Genomic DNA, 14475 nt, shown 5'->3' with positions numbered 1-14475 from the left:
AGTCATTAAACTCTAATCATCTATTTAAAATTAGCTAACCTCGTTTTGCATTTAACGTGTAGTTTCCATTGATAACAATTTAATGCTAATTTTGCATGCCAGCAATCAAAACAAAAACTTCAGTTACTTGAGCTTTTTCAACTTAGAGTAATTAGATTCAATTCATTTTTTAACTTACTAACTATTATTATTTGAAAGTCTATAGGCATTTTATTTCGAACTGAATCTTTGAGTCGCTATCTAATTTAAGTTCGGATCTTTAAAAAAAGAGTATTGTAAATCTACGTGCAAGAGAATGTTAAACCATACTGTAATGTGATGACAAATGGAAGTTCCTGAATTTCGACTTATTTTTGTCAGATAAATGTCAATATTGGGCATAAGTTGGTAAGTTAGGAAGTTCCGTCTCACGTTTCTGTAGTGGCAACGAACGGTTTCATTTTAAGTCTAAAGAGTTGAAGCTGGTATAAAATACAATTGTTTCATGAATATATGCGGCAATAATATCCACGTCTGACATTAGGATATTTTTCACAAAACCACAAATGTACTCAATACTCGTATACATTACTCTTTAATTTTAGTTTGCAAAAGAGGTAAAGCTATACTATTTTTTGAGAGGCAGCATCTACGCATGTCATTATTTGTTTTTCTCTGCTCTAACTTACCGAATATTGAAATCACTTATTAATTATTTAAAGAGCTGATCGGAACAGTTGCATTTTGGTAAAAATGTTTAGCCTAGTGTTAAATAATATTTTAGCGTAAATTATAACTTTTATGTTGAATGATATTTCTGTACGGTAAGGACTCTGCATTAGAATAAATGTAAAAGCAACAGAAAACCATCCATATAAAATTTCGTTAAATACTTAATGGAATAAATATATACAATTTTCCAAATATCAATGTATTTACTCCATTAAGAATTTCAACTAGACGTTTCTTATTAAATAAAATAATAATTTAGAGCAGCTTCTTAATATTTCTGTACCTTTGAAAGTCGCAAAAATTAGGCTTAATGTCTTTTTAGTCTATAGTTTTAATTATATGTATGAACTACTTGAAAAAAATGATTCATCATCAGGTCCCAATTAACAGAAGCTGTATCACTGGGCAAATATTAGTTGAGGTGCCTCTAGATTTTCATTAAATAATAATTTGCATTCCGTTTATTCGTTAAAACTTTTACAAGTCTACTCCAATGTGTTTTGTACTCTCAATTTCTGTATTCGTTTCGATGCTGCACCAATCAGACTATAAATTTTTCTTCAGAAAAGCCCTCAACAATTGATAACCTAATTTTTGCATTAGAACGGGCCATAATGAGAATTTGATTTTTTATGAAATAGAAATACGTTGTTGCTACTATTTTCACTGTAACAAAATTATGCATTGTTTAGATTTTTTCGTTTTAGGTAAAAATGATATTATTGTAAAAGTTTAATGAACCAGCCTAAAATAAAGAGTGAAACTAATATCTTTCAGATAGTAATATGCAGGGGGGTTCTTAAAACTCAGGGGTCCTGGATAAGAGTCTCTTCTGCTCATGCGATAAGCAGTCCCTGTTCATCATCATGATTCAATGATGATGATTAATGAAAATTATCATTTTGTATTATAAAGAAATTTTCAATAGATTAAAAAAAAAATTTTAGAACAAATATTAAAACTTTAAACTAAACCGCCCCGCACTTCGAACTATTAAAATAATTTTAAACAATATATCACTAAATTATAATTAACTCAGTACAATGTCAGAACACTTTATATGCTCAGTTTTATTATTTTACTTTGTACAGCAATCGAAAATGCAAAACAATTCTTTACTTGTCTGATACAGCTAACTCTTACAAGAATCACGGAAAGTATTTGGAAAAAATACTTTGAAAAGAGATCAAAGTATTAGTAACAGCTTGCAGTATAATTTTTTAAAAATATTTTTTAAGTTTAAAAATAAATAAAAATAATGATTATTGGAGGAATTTACTGCTCCATAAAATTAAATAGTTTTTCATTTTTTTATGTCACATGCATTTAAGTTTCTTATATTTGATCAGTCACAGCAGCATTTAATAGTTTAAATTTTTCAGAAATATAACTAAGTACTATTTGTTAATAAGTTAAAAAAAAGTTTTCTTAAGGAATATTTTTGTCAATTTTTTATTTCTTAATTTTATGACTTGTTTACATTAAAAATTTTTTGTAACTTGAACATGAAGAAAAACAAGAAATTATTCTTAAAAAATAAAGGCAAAAAGGGTATTATTTTTTTTTCAGAAATATTTTACATGTTAGTTTTAAATTGGAATATTTGTTACAAACATTGCGTTTTCTAAATATGAAGCACTTTAGTTGGGGTCCTATATATTTGGTTATCTTTATTCAAACTTTATCTTACTAATTTCATATGAAGGAAATATGTAGCACTTATTTTTAATAAATCAATTAACTAATAAACCAGAAATTATGAAAGAGAATTTAGTATGAATCATTCTCCATAGATGGCGCAATCAATAAGACTATACAAAGAAATTTTGTTTTCTGAGAACTTCCTCGAGAATAAAAGAAAAATAAAGATCTTTTTGACAAGTTCATCAGACAAAATTGAGACACTCTTTCGCCCGAGGCACTTTAAGAACAGTAAAAGGAAAATGATTTGAATTTGAGGGGAAAAAAGTACAGAGTAGTTGTTTCGAAGCAGGAAAGTCTCGTTTATTTTCTTCTGCGTTATCTTGGAAAACGCAACAGAATATTATCTCACTCTTGCAACGAAAGTGGTAAGTTTTCGCAAATGTTTTTCATGAATTATTGTAAATAGTCATGTTTATGAAATTATGCTGATAATAAAGTATTGTAAATAAAACGATGAAAAAATTTTTATTTCTGCTTTAAATTAAGAATCATGTTTGAATCAGAAATTTAATAGAAGAATGATATTTCAGCAGGAGTTAAACAGTTGTTCTAAAGGTCAGTATTGGGCGGGGTATTAGTGCTGTTATTAACTTGAGAAATATATTGTTTTGAAGGATATCAGAATATTTTTTCGTGCCTAAAGAGTTTTTAGAAAAACTTGTTATACTTAGTTTAAGTATGAATTATAAATTGTCTTAAATAACTTTTTATTCTTTTGAAAAGGGTAAACGACAATATATATAATTTTCTGTACTTAAGTATAATAAGGTCACATTTTTTCGCAAAGGCTGATAAAATATACTACATTTAATTTCAGAATTACTTTATTTAGAACATAAATTTTTAACAGTTTGCAGTATAATTTTATGAATGGAGCACTAACCAATTCATAATTATTGGAGCTCAATATGACGAAACATTTCATAATACTTCTGCATAACAAAAATAACCAATATCAATCAGTTAATGTTCCCTAATTTTAATATTATATAAAATTTGTAATGATGTTCTTGATTTTTTAAACAAAAAAATTTTAAAATATGGTTTCAATAATCTCATAGAGAAAAAACAGTGGATCCCTTTCATGATAATTTTGTAATTTAGTAGATGATCCCCCGATTTGATGGCCCTCGATTTATCCCTTTAATATTCTGTGATATGTACTGTTGTATTATTGCATTGTTAATTTAAATCGATCCCTTTTAAAACGAGATGAAATAAAGAAATTAATAATTGTGTAAGTACGAACTCCACCTAACAAGATTTGCCACTGAAATTGCTGAAAGTGATTAAAAAGGTAATGCCCGCTAAATTCATCACCATAAAAATTTTCTTAAGTAAAATTGTCAGTTTTTGTTTCATTAAGTTTGAACTATCGAGCTTTGCGATTTTCACTAGCTTTGTAAATTAAAAAAGATGTTGGTTCAAAATTCCTTATCTTTCCATTCTACAAATCAATTATTTTGAAATCCGTACATGCTGTTATAGAAAATAGAATGTTCTACATATACATAAAAACCCAGACAAATAACGATAAAAAAAATTTTATCAGGAAAATAAAAATATCTCAAGTCAACTACCAATTTATTAATGCTACTACTAAGACAATTCCTGTATTTTTGACACATGGGAAAAAAATTAGTCAAAATTTACATAATATTTATCATACATAGCATTAATTAAAGTAATACTTTTACTAATTCACGTTTGATTACAGAAAATTTACTTCTTATTTGAGAAGCAGTTTTATTATGCCAAGAGCAAGTTTTAAAAAAATTCTGCTCATCTTTCTTGGTTCAAGTTTATTTTAAACTCAAAGAGTAATATGTTTTTTTTTTCTGGTTGAAAAGACAACGGGTAGACCTAAAATATTTTTTTATCTATATTTATTTTATGTTCTACAAGTAAAATAGCTATTAACTAAAATTTGAAAACCCATGAAATATTATAGTTTTACGAAAAAGGATTCAAGATATTCAGTGATAAAAGTTTTCCTCACTTAAACAACATTTTCATTTCACAGCTGTATTCAGTTTAATAATTCTGAGCTATTATTTAACTGCAAACTATGAGGATCTTTCAGTATTGGTACCTGTTAGAGCCAATTATCACCCCAAACCATTTCTTAAAATTAAATGTGAAACAAATTGAAATAAAAGCTTTTTGGAGGTTTTCTTGGAAGTAGCTATCCTTCAAGTTAATCCCTTTAAGTGATTTTTTTCGTCATTAAAATTTGGCGATTATTTTGGTGTAAATATTGATACGAAAATTTTTCCAAAATTATTTATTAATATTTATAATTTCGTGAGCTAAAGGTAATGATAGTGTAATGCTACATTTTTTTCTAAAATTAAATTTTTATATAAAACTATCCCTAATCTTTCAGTATTGGTACCTGTTAGAGCCAATTATCACCCCAAAACCATTTTTTTAATTAAATTTGAAACAAATTGAAATAAAAGCTTTTTGGAGGTTTTCTTGGAAGTAGCTACCCTTCAAGTTAATCCCTTTAAGTGATTTTTTTGTCATTAAAATTTGGCAATTATTTTGGTGTAAGTATTGATAGAGAAATTTTTCCAAAAATATTTATTAATATTTATAGTTTCGAGAACTTAAGGCAATGATAGTACAATGCTACATTTTTTTCAAAAATTAAATTTTTATATCAAACTGTTCCTAAATATTGTTACTAGATAAGAATTCTAAACAGATGAAATCTTAATACAAAATTGTTTCATATTGCCTAATTTGATATCATGGTGTTTTTCTCCAAAAACGCTCTGTTGCACAATTTTTTTAAAAATTGACTTATCAGTATCAAATCCCTAGCACTTCGTTATTTGAGTACATATGCAAGTAAATTGTAGTATATAGTCTAAAGATATTTTTCTAAACAAGGCGTTTCAAATGTATTGAAGTTAGATCATTTGCTCACTAATTATTTTCTAACAAAAATTAAATTTTTTAGGGTAATAAGCTTTTTTTTTTTTTTAAATTTGTCACGCAGTCATTAAAATTTCACTCTTTTGTAACTGTAAATCCACTGAAAAATTTCAGAAAATAAAATTTTTATTTTGCTAATTTTTATTTTTTTTTCCTTTAAGTAAAAACATAAATTGTTTGTCGAAGCTGAAAATGTCATATTTTAAGTGCCCTACACTTGAGGCAAACCTATAATTTTGTACAATATGTACTATCTTTTTGTAAAGAATTATATGAACTAGAAATATCTTTATAACTTTTCCTTCTCGCTCCCGTGAAAATGACGGGGGGAGGTTTCGCCCTCCATTTCTCGCTCCCGTGAAATTTCCGGGCTGGAGTGTTCAATAGCAACGTGCCAATAAAAATAAAACTAATTCATTTCTTTTGCCCGTAAAATATTTTATTTCTCATTTTACACAAAAGATGGCAGTACCAGGATATTCTTAAGGTAATTGTAGATAGTTAGTTTATTTTAAACTAGATGTCAGCACTAATCAAATACGTGTATGTGGCAAAATAGGCACTTTTATGACCGTTTTTTTGGAAATTAACCTATCATTAAGAGGTTAAGATTCTGAAACTTTGAAACTTTTTTAATCAAAGTCGTCAATTTAGCAAATTTTTTTAACCTAAGTAAAAATTGTCAAAAATCCGTAAAAAATTCACAAATTTTCATGGACTTAGAAAACACAGCCTCGAAGTCAATTTTTAAATATTAAAAATTAAATTACAAGCACTTCTCATTTTCACAAAACTGTGGCTTTTTTTGATTTTTATGATAGGCATAGAGTGTTCTGGTATAAGATAGTTTTAACTTTACCTGACAGTCATTATTCAAATGAAATCTGGATAACACAGGGACAGAGTCACTTCTCAAATATTAAAAAAATTGAATCATAAAAGTTTCAGGCCATAAAAAATTATATCATAGAAGTCTTAACCAAAAAGTCATGGATAACTGTTGCAAAATCACACAAGTTATGAAAAAATGAAACGGCCCCTCAAATTTTCAAAATGCGAGATACATTTGAAGCTGTTAGACTAGACGCATAAGCGTTTAAGCAGGGGGAAAAAGGAAACTCTAATCGATTTCTTTAATGAAATATGAATTTTACAGAATTCAGTAGCAATTATTAAACTGATTGAGATAATGTTACTCTTGGTTCCTCTAGAAATTCTTATTTTTAATGAAGAATTTCGCATAACATTCCAAAACCATTTTTTCGAAATTTTTAAAAATCCTAAAATGTGTTTGGTTTGCTTAATGTTTTATTTTGGAAAATAAGTTTGTTAAAAAAAATACTAAAAAAAATTGTTTTTGTATTTTAAAAATCAAAAGCATTTTTATTTGTTTACTATTTTTCATAAAAATTTATGTTAGTAAAAAAAAAATTAAATCAAAAAAATAACCAAGAAATAATTCAAAATGAAGAATAAAACAAAGAAAAATTATAGACATATGAAAAAAGGGGGTGAGAAATAATAAGTAAAAAATAACAAACAGCAGATTATTAAAAAAAAAAAAAAAAAAAAAAAAAAAAAAAAAAAAAAAAAAAAAAAAAAAAAAAAAAAAAAAAAAAAAAAAAAAAAAAAAAAAAAAAAAAAAAANACATATCCGCAAAACAGAGTCATTTCTGATATTGTATCAATAAAGTCAAAACCAAAGCAAAATATATTAATACAATAGTGTGAGGAGCACTCAAAAAAATTTTTTAGAAAAATAACAACAAATAAAATAGATCACAAAAATTAAAAATAAGTAAAAATTAACATGTAAAAACAGATAATAAAATAAAAAAAAAGAAAAAACATTTAAAAGGGGGGACTATAAAGCGAGTAGCAAAATCAGAACAACTTACATGGACGGATATTTTTCAAGAATGATTTAAAAATGTTTTCGCAGAAAGATTGCCAGATTACAAAATATGAAAACAAAAGATGAAAACAAAAGCGCAAATTGAGTGTAACAAGAGGGTTTTAAAGTGTCGTTCTTACTGCACTGCTGAAGTNAAATACAGCAGTGAGACCGATAGCAAACAAGTACCTAGAATATCTATATGCTGCTTGATATGAGAAGAAATTTCTTTCAGTCGCTATCCCGTTGAAATTATTGGGATCATAGTTTAAAATTTGAGGCTATTACTTATATCTTAAGACTGGTCGATACGAATTCCGCACCCGACTCGCACCGACTACAGCTCTTTCGAAAATTATCCTCAGTGGTAGGCAGAATATGGGTTAGAGTCCCTTTGTCCTCAGGCTGACCATGAGAGGTTTTCGCGGTTTTCCTACCAGTGGAAAGCAAATATTCGGATTAATGACTCGGAAAAATTCGGAAATTTGCCTCCACGAAAGCAAATTTCTACTTATAGTTCCTTTGTCATTTGGAGTAGGCTCAAAATTACAAGTATACGGAGTTGAACATTGGTAGTCGTAAACTCAAAATCTGGTCGGCTGTTTAACGACGACAAAGTAAAAGAAAGACATGTTTATTCAGAAAAAGTTCATTTTTTCGTCCAGTTTCATAACTTTAACTATCGTATGCACTAATTAACTATCATATTTAAAATTAGGCCCTAATATTATCAAGATGTTATTTATATACATTAAAATTTGAACATTAAATCAAAAGTTATTAAAAGTTCTCTTTTACTTTTTTGCACATTGGACTTTGTGTTGTATGAAAGCATAAAATTTACGAAAAAAATATTAATGATATCAAGTCTTTAAGAAATAATAATTTGTTGTACTTTATTAAATAAAAAAAAAATTAAGAATAATTTCCATTTAATAGATGCAAAATGTATTCATGCTAATGCGTTACAATTACATTTCTATGTATCTAAATTAAAAGAAGCTTGTTACGAACACAATTTGAATTCCAACGGATAGTTAAATGGTTCAGTCTTATTAAATGTTTAAACCAGATTCATAGTTTCATTTTTCATGTTTTAAAATTATTTTTTTGACCCTATTTTATAAGATTTTTCATTCCTCACTTTAAGAGTAATTTTTTAAGCGTGAGAATAAGCAATAAGTTAGTAAAAGCGAACATTAATTAAGATTTAATCAACTATTTAAATAAATCTCAGAATCGAAAGTAAACTCTGTATTTTTTTAACAGGATATACTCATGACCGCTTTTGTCTACAAGTTATTTAACTTGAAAATAGTTAAAACTGAGTCACGAAATATTATGACATATCGCTTAACGCCCATCATTATTTACAGAATACATAGCTTAGAAATGCGTGAATACAAATGAGAATGCAAATAAAGAGGTTCTGACAATGTTATCTTATGATAATTAGAAATGAGAAATGCGATTGCAATTTCACATTTTTTTTCTCTCCCTCCTTTCTTTTTCTTCTTTTTGCTGTATCTTAGAACTATCAGTATAACTTTTAGCAGCATAAATGTCAGTCTTTTTACACGGACTTTATTGTTGTTTTAGTGTTTTTTACTTTAAACAAATATGATGTAGGGCGAAGTTTGCAGATTGAGTAGGAAAAAATAATAAATGGCTTTCTAAATTTGTTAATTTTTATCTCTAAAACCATTTTGTTCTAATTTTTAATTAAAATCTCTTTAAATTTCTGACTCAACTTACTGTTTAATTTAGTGAAACATTTTTCACCACACTGTCGGTCAAATTTCTTGCAACCTTAGAATGGCACAAAGTTGAATAATTTTATATTCTTTGAGAATAAAATGAGCATTCTAAGGTTACACGATTTCTCCACTCTCTCCTCCTCTACATTACCAAGCATTGCTCAAAATAAGTACGTGCTGTTTCAATTTTGAATACATGGTTTTTTTTAAAATTAATTATTATTTGTTACAGAGCTAATTTAGCACATTTTTGCTCAGTTTCAAGAAACCCTTTCTTAGGGGCCAGAATAACCTGGTTGGTAAGGTGTTGAACTCGTGAGAACGGAAGTTCGAATCCAGTCGGCCGAATAACCCAGTGTATTAAATGGTGACTGGTACACGTTAAATCTGTCGGGGTCACTAAGTCCTTCAAATTCCCATAACAAATCAATATCTCTGGGGGTACTGATCCAGAAGTTCCCTTGTCTTCCGGATTGGTTTCAAAATCACAAGGCTACGGAGATGAGCATTGGTAGTCGTAAACTCAAATTTGGGTCAGCTATTCAACGACGGTTACAAAAAAAAACCTTTCTTGCATTTTTTCTATTGTCGACAAAATATTTCATGTTATAACTTGAAAAGACATTGAGAATTTAAACCTTTTCTGAGGTGACATTATTAAAAATCATCTAACCGTCGAAAAAACCTTCATAATTTAACAAAAATATTAATTTATTTCATTTCTCCATCGTAACTAATGTCCTTTAATAGGAGGGGCTGATTATAAGTAAAAAGTGAAAGTCGAAATGAAAAACAAATCATCCATTCATGGTCGATGATTGTTTGTGAATTAATTTGAATAGTAAGTTTCAAATGAATTGAATGATTCTAAAGGTCGGGTAGGTTCAAGACTCCGGCGAAAGTCAGGGTTTCGCTTTTTACAGATACCCATAAAATTAGGTGAAGGACGCAAAGAAACTTATTAGATTAATATAAAGTTCTAAGTACCCATTAAAAGTTCTGAATACTTTATTTCCTCAATGATGCTTAAATTACTCTTTGTGAATACGATAAATAAGACAGAAGCCGATTTTGTAGTTTTGAAATCGAAGGGATTATGAAATTTAAGTATCTATTTTAATTTTAATTAGACCTTGGTGTCTAGTTCGAAAAACTAATTTTACCATCAACGTGTCTAATAGTTGTTTAAAAATCCATTGCGAACGGCCATCTTTCATTTAAATTATTTTTTAGATTTTCGCTCAAATATTTATTTGACTCTACTTTTTCCTTCACGGATTTGAAAGATAAAACACTTAAAAATTGATAAAGACGAAAAAAAAATTAATTTTTATTTTAATTATAAAACTAAATAATAAAAAATAACGAATATGATTTTTGGAATATAGCTTAATTTTCGGCTCAATATTTTTGATATGAATCTTTCTTCAAACACTTATCAGTCTAAAATAATATTTTTCTTTATAATTAATCAAAAATAATAAGCTACAAAAAGTAATTAAGTGCCGCTAAAACCAGTTTGTATTAGCTTAATTTTATTTTTTAACATTAATGAAACTGCTTTGACATGTTATATTGAATATTTAAGTGGACACATTTTAAAAATTAAATTAAAGAAATTTGCTTGAAATGAAGTGCTTATTTTTCTGTTCAAAAATTACAATAAATTTGAATTAGAGTTTCCTTTAGAAGCGAATTACTTATTGTTTAATCATGTAAGGAATTTGTTTTGAGCTCTAGAAAATTTTTATTTTACTCATTTTCATCTATTAATTTATTTATTTCTGTATTTTTGTGTTACCACAAGTAGCTAAATGAAAAATTCCTTATTATTCTTAATAGTAATTTATATATTGGAACCTTTAAACAAATGATACACTGGGAAATGAAGGAACATTTTAATAATTATTTTTTCCTTTAATAAGATAATTCATTTACTATATATGATGTATATACAACAAAATTCTTAATTGATTTCACCCCAGAATTATTATACCTTTAACAATCTACTAATGCATTTAATTTTTGAGATATGTTTAGAAATACTTATGCATTAAATTGCTTTTTACCAGAAAACTAGAAACGAAAATCATTCAAGTAGCATGATACTGATAACTAAATACCGTAACCTTTTTTTAATTCCTTCTATGTATTTCTAGAAATGACAAAAATGAAGTAAAGAAAATTATCCTTAGAACTTTTTATATATTTATATTTATGTACATGAACTTTGATGCTAAATTAATAATTTTCAACACACACAACATATAGGGAAACTTCGATAAAAAAAATTGTTCATTCTTGCTGCCAGTTTTATCTAATATGATGAAATAATATTTTACAAGTCTTTACGAACTAAAATATGATATTTTTATTGTCTGCAAGAGCCTTGTATTAGTTCCAAGCTAATGGTTTATTTTGCACATTTTTGTAGAATTTTACAAAACAAATATTGTTAATTAGTAAGCTTACTAACTTTATGGGATATAAGTAATTAGTATTGTTATTGTAAATTTGTATTGTTAATTAGTGTTATGAAAAAATAGTTTTAATACTGTTTTTAATTTATAAAATATTTTAAAATTTTTAATTATCAAAATAATAATACTCAGATTTTCTCTTAAATATCGCATTAACAGCAGTGTTGTGTTATTTGATAATTGCTGATATAAGAATTCTAGAATTTCAGAACAATTAACTCTTGTCTTATAACTTCTTGGTGATTTTACAACACCAATTTTCTGTTATATTTGTGAGCATGCATGCCAAATTAATGGTTTTTGTTGTAAAAAAAAACATTATACACTTAAAGCTTCATTTATTATTAAAATTTAAAATTGAATAAATTTCTTAACTGTTGAAATTAAATATCCGAAAAATTATTTAAGTATGGATGAATACATTTAAAGTATTTACTTTAATTTATTTTCTGCTAAAATAATAGCGTGGTTTCGCGCATTTCTATTTTTAGACAAGAATCAAAATAATAAATTGCATTTATACAAGTAAACACCTAGAAACATCTAGATATATTATATATAATTAGTATCACTAATGTCCAAAATTACACACATACACACATTGCACAGATTTTAGAACACATTGCTATTTACAGAACGCTTTTAACAATGGTTCATTTTAAATCTATTACGAGACAGAATTTATTCAATTTTGAATTTACTCAATTTTTTTATACTGTCAATTAGCTTCTAAACATAGTTGTAGTTAGAACTTAATGTTTAGATTCTTATTATGATCACACATTTTGAGAACTGCTCATATAATCATCATCAATTGAAGTTTATTTTGTGTCTTTTTAAAATAGATTCGTAATCGTAATAAGTTTGTTTAATATACTTAAGAACTAATAAGTACTAAGATGTAAAGAATAATAGATAAAATCTGTATGAATAACAAATAATTCGCGACACCATTTTGTTTTATTTTTGGCATTTGCACTTCGTCAAAAAGTAAAACGAATGTATTTTAATGACATCAATTTTATCAATAACGTTTGGTGTTTTTTTTCTATTAATTTCATGTGAATTGGAATAATCACTCATTATCCTTTCAAACTTTAGCATTTTATTGTTCTGGTAGTAAGTCTACTGAAAAAATTACCTACTATAACAATTAGCTATTCTGGCTTTTTGTTTTTTCTCATCAAATAGGAAAAAGTCTAGTCAACTAATTGTTAAGAATAGTGTCAATAGTTTTCAGAACAATGATAAATATGACGCGATAGCACGTCGGACAACAAAATTGTAATTAAATAAAGATTAAGTGTCTTATAATCATTATTTATTCATACTGATAAAATCATTTTTACATTATATTTCTTCATGTGACATACATAAATGTCCCCTTCAGATAGAAAATTAATTTTAATTCCGCCACACTGTACGAAATTCCGGATCAAATTACGGTAAAATGTGCTGGCACCTTGAGGACAAAATCCCTTAAAACCATTTTTATCGTGACAATTTTACCGTAATTTTTTAAGTAATCTTTATTTAATTACGATGATTAAGAGATTTTACAGTAAATATTACTGTGTAAAAGTTACGGTATATATCTGAATTTTTGTTCCTCAAGACGGTGAGGTAAATAGCAACTAAAAAGTACTTGTAATCTGAGTCCCGGTACTTTTTACCTCAATTTCATCCGTAGGTTTTTATAGTACATGCTATGCCGCGGAAAATTATGCGTCAGAAATTTCTTCATTTATTCAGTAAATAATTAATATTTTCGATTATTTTGTGCTTCATTTAATTCATTGAACTTACTTTATTCATTCTACTTAGAAACGAAATTTTACATTATAATGTTGTAAGTATTTTAAAAACTATTAAAAAAAGTGAAAAATTGCAAATTAGTTAATGATTAAATAAGAAAATTCTGGAATATATTTCTCCGAGAGTTTCCATGGATGATATTAAATACCTTTTTTTCTGATGAGGACTTAGATAAGACTATAATAAGACGAAAAATGAAAAATGAAAAATTTAAAAAAGAAACTTATAAATGTTCACATTAAATTTTTCACTGCCAGTGGTTAAAATCTCTTAAAGGTTTTCAAGCAATTTCACACCCATAAAAATTAGATTTTTTTTTCATGACAATCTAGTCCTGAAATATTTAGACCCTAAAAAATTCCGAAAAATTTACGGTAAAAAGCACCGGGACTAAAGGTGTCAGTACTTTTTTTATCTGAAAATACATATTTAAAGTGAAATTTTATAGGACAAGAATCTGATAAATCGTAATGTTTTAAGTAACATTTACTCCAAAATAGCGGAATAACTACAATTAAGTAAATATTACTGTAAAAATTACGGCATATGAATTTTATGGTAGAATGGATTTCACGAATGTTGCACTCAAGATACCAGTACTATAAATTAAAGGTATTTTATAATATCATATAGCATATGTGTGCAATGGAATTATAAAATTATACCGAAGATATAACGTAATAAAGAAGTAATATTCTAAACATGCTTAATGCAAATATTATTAAAATTTTAGCGAACTCTTGAATAAATTTATAAAAAAGTTTATAGCTGAAAATACAAAATTATCTTCCATATGCTCGTAACTCCAACAAAACATGCATTAATGAATTGCTATTAGAAAATTTCTGAACGGTTTTCAACAGCTAAAAATTAAATATCAAATATTAAAGTAAAAAAATAATTGAGAGGTGTTGCAATGTAATTTTTTTTCTCCGAAAAATGGAACTAGCGACTATTTTTTCACAAAAAAATATCAGAAATTTCCTTCACATTATTTAAAATTAATTCTTTTGATAATAGATACAATCTGATGCAATATCTAAAGTGTCAAACTGCTCACATTATTTTGGAGTATCATGCATACACAGAGGAAAAAAGGTGGTCAAAACTAACAGAATCTGATAAAATTTATCGTATTTCTGACTCTATGGGAATAACAAAAATCTCGGTA

Source organism: Parasteatoda tepidariorum, chromosome 4 (assembly GCF_043381705.1).
Source record: "Parasteatoda tepidariorum isolate YZ-2023 chromosome 4, CAS_Ptep_4.0, whole genome shotgun sequence".
Taxonomy (NCBI): domain Eukaryota; kingdom Metazoa; phylum Arthropoda; class Arachnida; order Araneae; family Theridiidae; genus Parasteatoda; species Parasteatoda tepidariorum.
The sequence above is the reverse complement of the archived record's forward strand: the minus strand, read 5'-3'. Positions refer to the sequence as shown.